Source organism: Protopterus annectens, chromosome 2.part1 (genome assembly GCF_019279795.1).
Source record: "Protopterus annectens isolate FY-2018-M chromosome 2.part1, PAN1.0, whole genome shotgun sequence".
Classification (NCBI taxonomy): domain Eukaryota; kingdom Metazoa; phylum Chordata; order Ceratodontiformes; family Protopteridae; genus Protopterus; species Protopterus annectens.
The window spans coordinates 820,603,151-820,616,523 of record NC_056729.1 but is presented as its reverse complement, the minus strand read 5'-3'; the positions used below and the strand labels follow the sequence as shown (position 1 = coordinate 820,616,523).

The 13,373-nt window shown below is 38.5% G+C and overlaps 1 protein-coding gene across 1 annotated transcript in view; it reads right to left on the bottom strand.

The window, feature by feature from the left end:
* ZDHHC2 (zinc finger DHHC-type palmitoyltransferase 2) overlaps positions 1 to 13,373 on the bottom strand; it is a 1,463,314-nt gene that overhangs the window by 1,344,635 nt on the left and 105,306 nt on the right. The gene's annotated exons all lie outside the window — the stretch shown is intronic.

Genomic DNA, 13,373 nt, shown 5'->3' with positions numbered 1-13,373 from the left:
GTAACGCAGATGTTTGCTAAACCAGGGGAAGCATATAATAACACTGGAAGAAAGCAGGCTGATGCACAAGAAGTCCTTGCAGTGTCTGCAAGTACTGCCTAGCCCTGTAGAGGGTGACAAATTTTCATGTGTTTTATTAATGGCTTATAGTATATGGTGTAGTTTGGTTTGGCTTACTGTTTTGATTTTTTTCGCATGCAGTGATGTGAAAAGCATGCTTCTGATTAAGGAACTGTTTTGATGTGAAGAGCATAAGTTTGGTTTTGATGGGTTGGAGACAAAATTTATAGTTTTTAAGCCAAGGTTTAGTGTCAGTTAAGGAAACCTTAGTGGTCTCCTGAAGTCAGCAGCTTACTGTACCCAAATGGCATGTTTGGTGGCAGTGTGAAGTTTATTTATGAAAATGTTAAACAGAAGGGTGTTAAATACAGTGCCTTAGGGAACATCAACAGAGACTGTTTGGAAAGATGAGAGATCTTGTTGCCTTTAACTGCCTGCTGGTGGTTGAAAATGTAGCTTTGTAACCAGGAAAGAAAAAAATATTGATGCTGAGGATGCAAGTTCAAAAAGAAGTTTTTTTTTTGTAGGACACTCTGTTGAATGTTTTTTGTTAAATTGAGAAAAAGTGAGGAGAGTAAATTGCCTTTGTTTCTATTTGATTTAATAAAGTGAGCAAAATTAAGAAGAGCAGTTCAACTATTGAGTTTACATCTGAAAACATCTTGGGTTTTGGAGAGGAGATAGCTATTGGTTAAAAACTGTATGAATGAAAGCATTTATCTAGTATTTTTGAAAGAAGTGATAACATTGCAATAGGTCTGTAGCTAGTAAACTCAGCTGATGTACTGCCTTTGTAAAGTGTGATTAGAAAAGTTTTTTTTTCCAAATGGAAAGGACAGAGTTTTCAGTTAGTCACCGACTGATCAGAATCAAGACTAGGAAGGCTAATACAGCTGCAACATTTTTTAGACAATCAGTGGGAAGGTTGTCACCAACCAAAGTTGTTGATTTTAGTTTGCTTAGAACTTCATTATGGCAGTGGTAGGAACAGGATGAAGAATAATTGTTTTCAAAATATGATCGGAAATGGTGTGTGTGTGTGTGTGGGGGGGGGCTGAGATGGACATAGATCAGGAATAGGATGGTGTGGATGAAATGGAAGTTGAAGTGAGTGACAATGTAGTATTTTATTATTAGGGTGGCAGGGGAGGTGTGCTAGCATGGCCTGGATGCAATCATTTTCTTAGGGATGCCCAGGAAAGTTTGGCATTACTTTGGTGATTTTATTGGACACAGATGTAATAAATCTTCTTGTCTTTTTTTGACATGCTCTTTGGCAAGGTTTCAGAGTTGTTTAAACTTTTGAAAGGTATGTTCAGTTTTATTTTGTACTATCTCTACCAGACTTTGTCCTTTTGCAGCATGAACTGTTTGGTTTCTTTTGACAGCCATGGAGTTTTACCCTTTTGCTCTTACAAAGGCTAAATTATTTAGAAATTTCAGAAAAGTGTCATTGAAATGAGGGACTGCTTTGTCCAGAGTCATAGTTCTTAATGCTTTCCATCTGTAGTGTGACAGAGTTGATATGAACTGGACTTTGTTAAACTTGTTTAGATTCCATAGTGAATATAAATTACTTGCTTAGGTGGGCTATATTGTACCTTTATGACATAGGTTGGGAGGTGGGTGATAACAGTGTCTGTTAGGCAAAAATAAGATTTTATTTTGTTAGGATAGTTAAAATCCAGCCTAGGCTGTATTCTCTGTTTGTATTTTTGTTGAGCGTAGTGGTGGAATGTAAAAGCTGTCTGAATCTATGTAGATTTACTGAATCTTTGGGGTTGCCCTTATTAAGGGAATGCCAGTTATTGTAAAGATCAGTAATCATTTGAAATGTCAGTACCCACCACACCGAGTCCTGAAGCAGAGACTGAATGGCGGAAAAACGGTCTTATGTATACTAAGTCTGAGATGGCCATTGGAATATTCCCTTTTCTCTGAGGTATAGGGATCTCACAGTTTGTATGGGTGGCAGAGTGGGACAGCAGATAGCATTGTCACCTCACAGCAAGAGGTTTGATTCTTGATTGGGGTGCCTTCTGTGTGAAGTCTGCATGTTCTCCCTTTGTTTGCATGGGTTTCCTCCAGGTGCACCAATTTCCTACCACATGCCAAAGATATGCAGTAGATGGATTGGACACTCTAAACTGGCCACAGATGTGAGTCTGAGTGTGAGTGTGTGGTGTGGAAGAACTATTGTGGCAGGGCTAGTAACCCAGCAAAGTACACCTTGGCTCTAGATGATTGTCACTACTGAAGTGACACCTTGATCCCATGTGCAGAAATGGGAAAAAGGTGTTGTGGATGGATGGATGGATGGATGTTATGGATGGATGGATATATATACATACATAGACACACACACACACACATATATATATATATATATATATATATATATATATATATATGTTCAGAGCTCTGGGGGTACAGGGGTCTTGTATCCCCGGTAAAAGTGAAGTTTAAAGAAGATAGATCTTTGAGATTCACACTTTACTTGGGGTTTTGGTCCTTATTTCTGGCTTGTTGGCACTCAACATCATGGGTGCTGACATTTCGATAGGGAGTCATAATGATCACCTAAAATGAATATTTTCGGGTCTATATCATATGAGCAAATGTTTAAAATATCAAACGCTGTAAAGAGCAAAAATCCCGGACCTCAAAGTGCTTCTTGTGTGATTGCAGTACAGTGAAGGTTGGAATATTTGCTCTTTTCTCACTGTAATGCGATCCCAGAGTTGGAATATATATTTAGTTGGGGGTGTGTGGGGGGCGCACAATAAAGAGTTCGAGATCCGACATTTTCACTCTTTAGAGCGTTCGATATTTTTAACATTCAATGATATGATATAGACCCATATTTTCTGATGGATATTATCAAACATCCAGTGGAAGATATTTGCAGTGGCGGTAATATTACTACCTGCTGGGATACACAGGATTGAGATACATTGTTTTATTTTCCTGTAGTTAATTTTGATATGGGTTATTATGCCTGGACCACGTTGGTAATGTAAATTTACCACCGGTGGGCGTGGTTTGATCCCGGACATTTTAAGAAAAAACTTTTATTACTTTTCTTAAATAAATACCTGTTTACTGCCCTTTTACTGCCCCTGGCAGATGTCTGGCATCCGCTGCGTCTGCGCCGACTGCCGCTGGCGCAGTACATCATGGCAAAAAGGCAACGGAGAAAGCAAGATCTCTGTTAAATGAGTTTATGTTAAACCCATATAACATAGAAGACAGTGTTTTAAAAACGAGTTATACTAATGGAAAATCCCCCATTAGTATACTCTCGATGCAATGGGCACACAACAATCATCAGCCGCGTTCCGGGGATCATGGTATAATAGTAGTTCAATGGTATGGAATTTTGGGACATTTAGGTGGAGTGGAGGGAGTTCTAAGGTGTTTGTGTAAATGATGGCTACTCCTCCTGCCCTTGTATGTTCTAATCTACTCAGAGTATGTTGAAACCAGAAGAATTAGTTAATTATTGGTTATTTCTTGTTTTACCCAATTTTTTGTTTCAACTAATATATCTGGGGAGTAAAAAGCTAAGCATGAATGGATGTCCTGAAATTTGTTCCAGATTCTTCTCAGGTTCATATCAAATCGGAAAAAGTTTGAAACATATGAAGATGGGAAAATTCATTTGACAGGTTTGGATGGTAGGAAGTCAGCTACAGTGCCTACTTGGTATGTAGGGCCAGGGTTTGGGTCAAAATCCCCACAACATTTCAGGGTACAGGCTATAGAGCTACTTTCACTTGTATAACTTACATATACTGTACCTATAAAGGAAGAGTTAAGAACATGCTGAGTGGTAGAGACTGACAGGAGTTATGGTACAATCTGTAAATGTCTGTCACAGAGTAAAGAGTTGGTATGACAGTAGTAAGATTCAAAGAGAGGTAAGTAAGTGAAGTGACCATACAAATTAGTAGTAGTAGTGATCTCAGGTGAAGGCTGGAGGATATAAGAATATAATTTGAAAAAGCAGTTGGCAGACTATAGTTAAATAAAGGTGTGTAGTCTTACCAGTGTTTTAGAGGGGATGTAATATGAATTATCAGTTCAATATGAGGCTTTTAAGAGTAGATGGAGTGGTTAAGGTGGCAAACGTGACTGGAGAGAGGGGCTTGATTGCAATCATTGTTACAGTATGTACAGGATAGGGACGAGACAGGGTGTTTTTTTATCTGTCTATTTCTCGACTTTAACAGTAGATATAGAGGAAGGAGTAGGTGAAAAAGGCAGGGGTTGTGATAGCTGGAATGGTAGATGCAGGGCTAAAATGGGGAGATGTTGATGAAAGAATTATGAACATTTTGCAAAGGATTTGATAGAATAAAATGGGGAAGTGATGCAAGGGTAATTGACTGGATGATTTGAGAGGAAGGGGAGGGTCTCATTCAGTATAACATTAGGGTACAATTGGGTAGGTGGGACTTTTCAGGCAGGTATGAAAATGAAGTGAGTCTGAGTGTAACAAGGGTGAACTGAATGGGGCCTGCCTAGCCAGGTTGGTGCCTTTTGCTTCAGAGACAATCAGAGCTTGCTTCCACAAAAATAGGTGAGTGTATCTTACAACCAGAAGAGGAAAGATCTGAAATGGAAGAAATGTGAAGAAATATTTGTCTGAAACAGTAGATGGGCAGTGGAAGAAGAATTAATTATATGTGCAGCAATGACAAGGAGACGAGAAAGATCTTGATAGAGCTACGTACTGGGTTTATGAAGTGGAATTTGGACATCTGAAATGGGGAAAACTTTGTCCAGTTTGGCAAGATATATTAAGGGGCAGAGAAAAGGGTTTGCTGGAGTACACTGCCTAGCTAAGAATGCAGTGAGCTATTGACTTTGGTGGGGTACATAACACTAAAATTTAGTGACCATCTACATGTGTATGCTCCTTTCTAACTGCTACTTTTAAAAGCTTGTAAAGTTTCTGATATCATAAAACCTCACCATGGATTAATTTTAATATTCACTGAGTCTGAAGCTAGAATCAATGTCATTTTATTTATTATATATTTATATTTATATTTTTGGCATAAACTGAATGACAAAAAATAATTAGCTAAATAATTATACAGGCCTGCTAGTGGTATCCATCAGTATAGCATCAAACCTTTGAAACTTCTTGAAATTATAAATGCAGCCATTAAAGAAAAGTAGTACAAGGCATCATACCAGCCTGCCACTGCCATATTTTACCAACCAGTTCCTACATCTGTGTTTTATCATCTTTTATTTTATGAAAATCATATTTATAGATATGTGTTTCTGTATCATCCTTTTTCTTCTATTTGGTGCCTATATGCATCCTTGATTTCTTATACTTTATCAAAAATATGTTCAGTATTAGATTTTCTAAGGCAGTCCATGAACTAAGGTCATTATCTTAAACTAAGGACAATTACAAATTCTTCTTCAGTTATATTAGAAAACTAATAACCAATACTCAATAGTGTACAGATGTCATGGTAAATGGTGAAACCTACTCATATCTAGTGGAGATTGCCAATATGCTAGAAAATAAATGAGGGCAAATTTCACTCCCAATATGACTATCCAAAGCCCTACAATCCACAAATCTCTCAACCCCCAAATCAACACTAAAGAACAGATACTGAAAGTGCTGTCCAAGACTAAGAACATTTCCTCTATGGGACAAAATAACACAGTGAGCTGTTTGTTAAATAGTATTTCACATGTCCTAACAGTACCTATATACCCAAAATAGTGCACCATACAGGCATTCAGTCCAGTGTCATGCTCACTGTTTTCCAGGGTTTGCTCCAGTCCTCATGTGCCACTTGTCAGGATAAAGTAGATATAAGAAAATTAATGATTGAATGAATGAATTAATGCAAAAGAATACCATGTTTATAATTCATCCATGTTGTATTATTTTGTTCATATCTTCCACCTTCATAAACCAGAATTTATCAGTATAACTTTCTCTTCTAAAACATCCCACACATCAATCTATTACAAGATCTTGGAAACTCAGATATCTCAAATAGAAAATATAGTGTTTAACATGCATATTCAGTGTCAATGTCATCTACATTTCATGCTTTCACTAAAGGAGTATTTTAACACAGTGCCTTATGCCCCTCCAATCCTCTTAATTCATGTAATCATCCAAAATTTGTCTCAACATGTTTTGCATTCAGTTAAGTTTTTATAGAAAATTCTCTTCTTAACTTATGAATTTTTCCAATGTCTGTATAATTTCTACACTCTGTTCCTTCCAACTAATTTTCATTCAGTGTTTGCCACAACATTTTCTGTCTTTCTTCTCCCACTAATGTATGTATTATAAATGCAGTATTGTCATTCGGAGACATTAATTGTTTACTTGCTTTCCCCAAGATCACATCCATCTTGTTCTTAGTGTCTGAACTAATCTGTTTATATCCACCTTGAATGACACTTTCCCCAACTAAGCTATGTTATCGCTCACTTTCCCTTATCCAGGAATCCTGTGTAAATTGACCAAACATTTTTATACATTTCTAATTTTTCCAATTCTTCCTATTTAATTCCAGTTTAATTCATTACATATTAGTCCATCTCTATATCCATATATTTGTAAATATTTCCCTAACAAAGCACACTTTTCAGTGACTCCATCAGTCTTACATTACACCACCATTAACGCTTTCTTTCTTTCACAATGCATTTTCCTTTTCATTTTTTCATATTTTCTAAGTATATTTATTTCCATCAACCAAAATAAGTTATTCATATTTTATTTATATGTTTCCCATCTATTCCCACATGATCTTACTGTGTAAACTCTAACATTATAATTTCTGCTTCCATGATTCACCTGTTCTGGGATTCAGTCATACAGATTTAATGTTGTCATTGGCCTTCCTGCAAGTGAGCGTATACATTTCTCGACCCTTCATTCTACTTTCATTTCCTTTAATCTTGAATAACCTGGCCTTGCTTAATTTTACTGACACTCATCTGTCTCTTCTGTAATTAACTTCTGAGAAGTGCAAAGGGATTCCGATGTCTGTGCAGTCACAGAAACTTTGTTCAGGGCTGCGGAGAGCATCCCTACCTTACCAGGCTATACCTCATTTCACACATTCTGACCGCAAAATGAGGATGGGAAGACTAAAGGTGGTGGAGTCTCTATCTTCATTAAGGATAGGCACACCTCCAGACTGGTTTGCCAGCATGACGCAATGGAACTACTCCATGTGCAACTGACAGTTGCAGGACACCCATCCAAGTTATAGACAGCTATAAACCCCCCTCCATGACTCAGGACACCCGCTCCTCCTACCTGGATCTACTTGACTCCATCAAGTTACCCCTAACAAACTGATCCTTAGTGACTTCAACTACCCCACCATAGACTGGGTGAACTATTCCTACTCTATTGCACTCACCCAACTATTCCTTGACTTCATGAATTCTAATACACTAGACAGGCTCATCTCACGCCCCACAAGGGGAGATAACATTCTGGACTTGGTTCTGACCATCATGGGCAACCACTGTACCACTCCCATAGCATGTTCTTCCCTGATGAGATCAGATCATCGGTCTGTCTCATTCGAAATTTCTATCACACCCAACTCCCCCCCCAGTCATAATCAAGTAAAACACTTCTCAAAAGCTGACTACAACCTCCTAAAGGAGGGTATCAGTAGCTTCACACCACTGCCTCCCACACAGGATGCAGACAACTATGCTGAACAGTATGCCAATGCGGTATACAAGCATTTGTACAACTGCACGGACTCAGCCATACGCAACAGAACTAAAACCTGGTCCTCAAGAAAACGCACACCTGTCTGGTGGACATCCTCTATCATCAAGCTTGACAAAAAAAGGAAGAAACTGTTGTCCAGGGGTGAAAAGGACCAAATTCCAAACTGGAAAAACTCTCTTTAGCCTCAATATGCAAATTAGATCACTAGTGAAAACCTCCAAAGCCAATTATGAATCAAAACTAGCATCTGAAACAAAGAGAAACCACAAAGCCTTCTTCAGTTATGTCAGGAACCTCCTTAGCAAAGCCCATGTTTGTTCTGAATTAGTACTAAAGAGTATCACTTACACTGATCCTGTTGACTTAGCCAACCTGCTAACAGATGGGTTCAGTGCAAACTTCAACCCCCTGTCCCCTCAAAGGCCCTTTCTATATCCCCAAAACTCATCCTGTACCTCATGTCTCTGTAGATCAAGTGTTAAAGGTCCTGTCCAAGGCAAAGAATACAGATTCCATGGGACCCAATAGTATGCCAGGCTGTAGTCTATACCATCTACAGCAAGGACTAGTTTTGCCATTGAGCACCCTTTTCAACCACAGCCTAAGTACAGGCTTCATTCCAGCAGAGTGGAGAACTGCCATTGTCATCCCCTTGCACAAAGGTGGTATCACTACTGATCCTGGAAACTATCACCCCATTAGCTTGACAAGTTTGATCTGTAAAGCCATGGAGCATATCATCATGGATTTCATAAACAAAGACATAGGCAATCTCTAAGCACTTGACCCCACTCAGTTCGTATTCATCAAGGGCAGATCTTGCCTGTTGAACCTGGTTGACTTCTTTGAGACTGTCACCAAGGCAAAGGATGAGGGAAAGTCAGTACATACAGCTTACCTTGACTTGGCCAAGGCCTTGGACTCAATCCCCCACTCAGGGCATCATTGAAAAGCTAAGACAACTTGGAATGAATCCCTGTCTCAACAGGTGGGTGGCCAACTGTCTCACCAACAGGACCCTGAAGGTCAAAGTATGTACCTCCACCTCTGATAGCAGACCTTTCACTAGTGGAGTTCACCAGGGATCTGTCCTGGGACCCCTACTGTTTGCCATCTACTTTTCAGATGTCCAGGCAAAAACAAAAGGCCTGTGGCTGACCAAGTTTGTGGACGACTATAAGATGGGTGCTGTCATTGACTTCCTAAATGATGTTAACATACTGCAAGAGGGTCTCACAGCAACTAACGACTGGTGCCAAAGTCATGGCCTCAAGTTAAATGTAAAAAAAAAATGTATCATCATACCATTCGTCAAAAACACAGCCCCTACTGATTACCACATCAACAGCAATCCCCTAAGAGACCTGGGTACTCAGGTTGACAACAATCTCACATTCAACCAACATGTAGTGGCAGTGGTCAGAAAAGCTTTTTACTTGGTTCTTCTAATAAGTAAAGGGATTGCACCCAGAAAAAATAAGGTTATTACTTCTCTATACTCCTACCTCATTAGACCAATAATTGAGTATAATGCCCCATTTGGTATGTACCTCTCTAAACATCCTTACCACCTGGAAAGGCCAGAGAAATACCTCACAAAGAAAATCCATGGTTCCCAACACCTGTCCTTTGCAGACAGGCTCAAATCACTATCACTCTACGTGGTATCATACAGATTGCTCAGAGGTGATCTGTGTCTCACCTAGAAGGCAATCTTGGACCCTGCCCTACTAGAGATGCTCCATATCCATTAAGTCTAACTCCTCACGCATTATCCACTCAAAAGGCCTGAATCTAATATGTATATCCAAGTCCAGAAAGAACAGTCAGCAGAAGCAATACATCCACCATCATGGACACTTCTTCAGAACAATAAACACAATTAAAAACACTATTTAAATTCCATTAATAAAAAATTCAAATTTTTTCTTTAAAAAAAAAAAATAAACAATTAAAACTTCATTAAATAAAATTTTCAACTAACAGTATATACTTTAAAACTGTATTAAAATACTTATTTAAAAAATTGCATGCATACTTTCATATAGTTTTATCTTTATCATAACATTTAAAATATAAACAATCTAATATTTCACTTCATGTTTGTATGTATTTCCTTTCTAAAGAAATAAAATAAACTGTCAAAAATGTACAACAACAACAATACATACAACTATCACTGTTACCTAAATCCCATATCCAATATATAAAACACAATGATACTAAAAAAATTGATCAGATCTAATATATATGTAAACATAAGTAGATGCCCAAATAAAAAAAAAAATATAGCATAAGCAGCATAGCAAAATTAAATAAATAACTATAAATACTATATACAAAATATTTTGTTAATATGTCCTTAATATGAGTGATTTGAGGTGAAAATTCCATAATACTGATTCAAGCCATTCTTATTACTAGATATATTGTTTAACATGTATAAAATTCATCAATCATACTGGTCCTTCCCTTCCAAGAAATATAATGTCGTCAGGAATCTAGAATAAAGTCTAATATATTTGTAATACTGACTTTTGTCTATTCTTGTACCCCATATTTATTTTCATTTTATGGACCGTAATATAATTGCCTGAGATACTTCTTCAATTCAATAATGCTATCTACTATTCTGACAAATTCAATACATTTCAGTTAAATTATAAAAAATAATTTTTTTTTTCATGTATAATTCCATACTAACTTCCTTTTTTTGGTGGTCTGTATCAATAACAACGTTCTTCTTTATTAACACTATTTTAGCTAGATAAACCTGCTGGAGAGACAGGTTTGTCTTCCAGAGGCTGCCCTGTCTCTGTAATAGATTTCCCACACATGTTAAACAGAGTACCTCATTGACTCTCTTCAAGTGCAACCTTGATGAGTGGATGGGACACCACAAACTTGTCCCAGGGGTTCCACCTGTGTCCCTCATTGACAAGGGTGACAGGTGCTGACTGAGGTTTCTTTTTGGGGATAAACTCTTGGCTAGGCTTGTAAGGTCTCCAGAGCCATTAACCTAGTAACCTCCTATGATCCTATGGTCTTAGTTGATATGGTGGGAAGTTGAAGGCTTACTTTCACTTGTTTTTGTCGTAGTTCTTTACTGATCAATAACTAAGGATGTGTAAGCCTGCGGGTGTCATAAAATGACAAAGCCCTGACTACATCTCAGGTGACCTGGGTGCAATTAGTGGGTCGAGCAACTTATTTACATGAAGTGAAGAATGGGTGGTGCTTATTCTGGTGGGATGTGGTAGATCTCAGCTGGCTGTTTTTGCTATTCCAGTGTAGTGTGGTAGAGGTTGCTCATAGCAAGAAAAGCAGCAATTAGTTAGGAAGGACATTCTCCATGGCTGCCCAAGCTAGTGATGACAGCTTTTGTCACCACCAGTGGATGGGGTAGGATATATATATATATATATATATATATATATATATATATATATATATATATATGTAGACACATACGCGCACACACATACACAAATGCTGTCATGGCCAGGATGCCAGTGAGATCACAAACCACCTCTGATGCCTGCATGGATGACGATGTTTCCCTACGCAAAATTCCCTTCCTTGTTCTGGAAGAATGGCAAGTCCACACCTCTGGGGAAATAGGGCCAGTATGCCAGTGAAGAAGCTTGATTTTCGGCAGGTTAGGAGCCAAAAAGATAATGGGAAAAAGATCTTCTGGCTACATGGAAAAAGATCAGCAGGATAGGAGGCAAAAAGATAAAAAAAAAAAATTAACTAAGGATCCATGGTTGTTTCCTCATTTTTCATAAACATTACCCACTAAGTAATTTCTTTTAGCATTTTACTGCCTGTTCCATATTTTATACTACTTAGTTCTGTCCCTTTTAATCAAGAACAATTATAATCACCTCACATGGGTTCATAAAAGTAAGTACTAGGCTAGCTGCCCTTGTGGGCCATTTTAAGCCTAGCCAATTTCCCTTCCAAAAGTGAAAATCAAACTATGGATCCCATGTCTGTGCAGCAGGTCTATATTACGTGATCAAATGCTAAGGTGATTACCGCCAGTAACAACCAACACACTATCATCAAGTGATTCTAAACGCCTCTAATACCACTAAGCAAACACCAAACAATTGCATACTGGACTGCTAAATCCCCTTTTGGACCAAACACCCACCACTCCTCTGAGTTTCGTAATTAATCTTCTATGCCATAGAACCAAATCCTAGAATCCGTCTTGTCACCAACATGGGGAAATTCTTAAATTCAACTAATCATTCACAACTCTAGTCACCAAAGTCTCATAAAATAATAACAACAATTATTGAAACCCACCCCACCCCTGTGATCAGGGCTCCCCATTCCCACCCATAACCAAACACCCTGTCACTCCAAGACCGACCCCACAAACACCAACTTTACCCCTTCCACCCTCAGTCCAATAACAACTTATCACTACAAACTTCATCCCACCCCAGCTCATCCAAATTCAGACAAACCAAATAGTTCAACAAACTAACCAAATGGGACTGAATCAAACTCATGAACCTGTATGGTCCGGGCACTGAAAACAAACAGGAACCCATGCTTGAATCCTTTTGCCATAACATGAAACCAAACCAGGCAAGTATGCAAATTAAACTAAAGCCTAAAAAACTGAAAAAAAAAAACCAAAAAAAAAAGAAGAGAAAACTCAAAATCCTCAAACAAAAAAAATGGAAGCAAAAACGCCAATAGAAAAAAAAAAGAATGCAAAAATTTCAAAATAAATCACAAAGCATTCCTGAGCTAAAAAAAACTGATATTAAAGTTTTGATCTTAAAAAGTATTGCTAATAGATAATGGTGATCAAGACTTCCCAAGATCATAACAGAATGGCATTGGATAATGGCCCATCTAAATAACTGCTCTCAGAATGGATATTGCCAACGGCACTAGACTCATGTCCATAAAACTCTAATCCTAATTAATACAGCATCCATGCAGCATGAGCCAAAGCCACACCCCACAGCCATGAACTGTACAAAGAACGCTACAGCACCAAAGTGTCGACACATCAATATGGGCACCCCTGACATGAACTGCTGTGGAGTACATCACATGCCACACCTGTTGAACACCACAAGATCACCTTGACATAAAAACTAATGGCCCACCACAGATCCACAGTTAATCCTCAGGCCATGGAGCGTACTGTCCCTATCCTTCACCGGCCCATCAGTCTGACAAGCCATCCACTGACCCCCATCAGTTTACCTTTGTGAACCTTCAAACTTTGTCTCCCCATCAGTAAACAAATGGACTACACCGAAGGCCCAGGTTTGATTTCACGATCTTGTCTCCTGAACCTGATGGACTCCTTCAAGGCCTTTACTCCAGAGTCATGGACAGGGGTCTAGACCTTTTACGGGCCTGTGACACCTTCCCCCACAGCCGCTTCAATGATAAACTTACTAAGTTGGGCATTAATCCTACACTGTAAATGTAATTTAAAAAAATGTATTGCGTCACCCAATACTGAAGTGTGAGTGACCACTGTAAAAGCCACACTGCGGGGCGCTTCCATTTTGGACCAGGACCA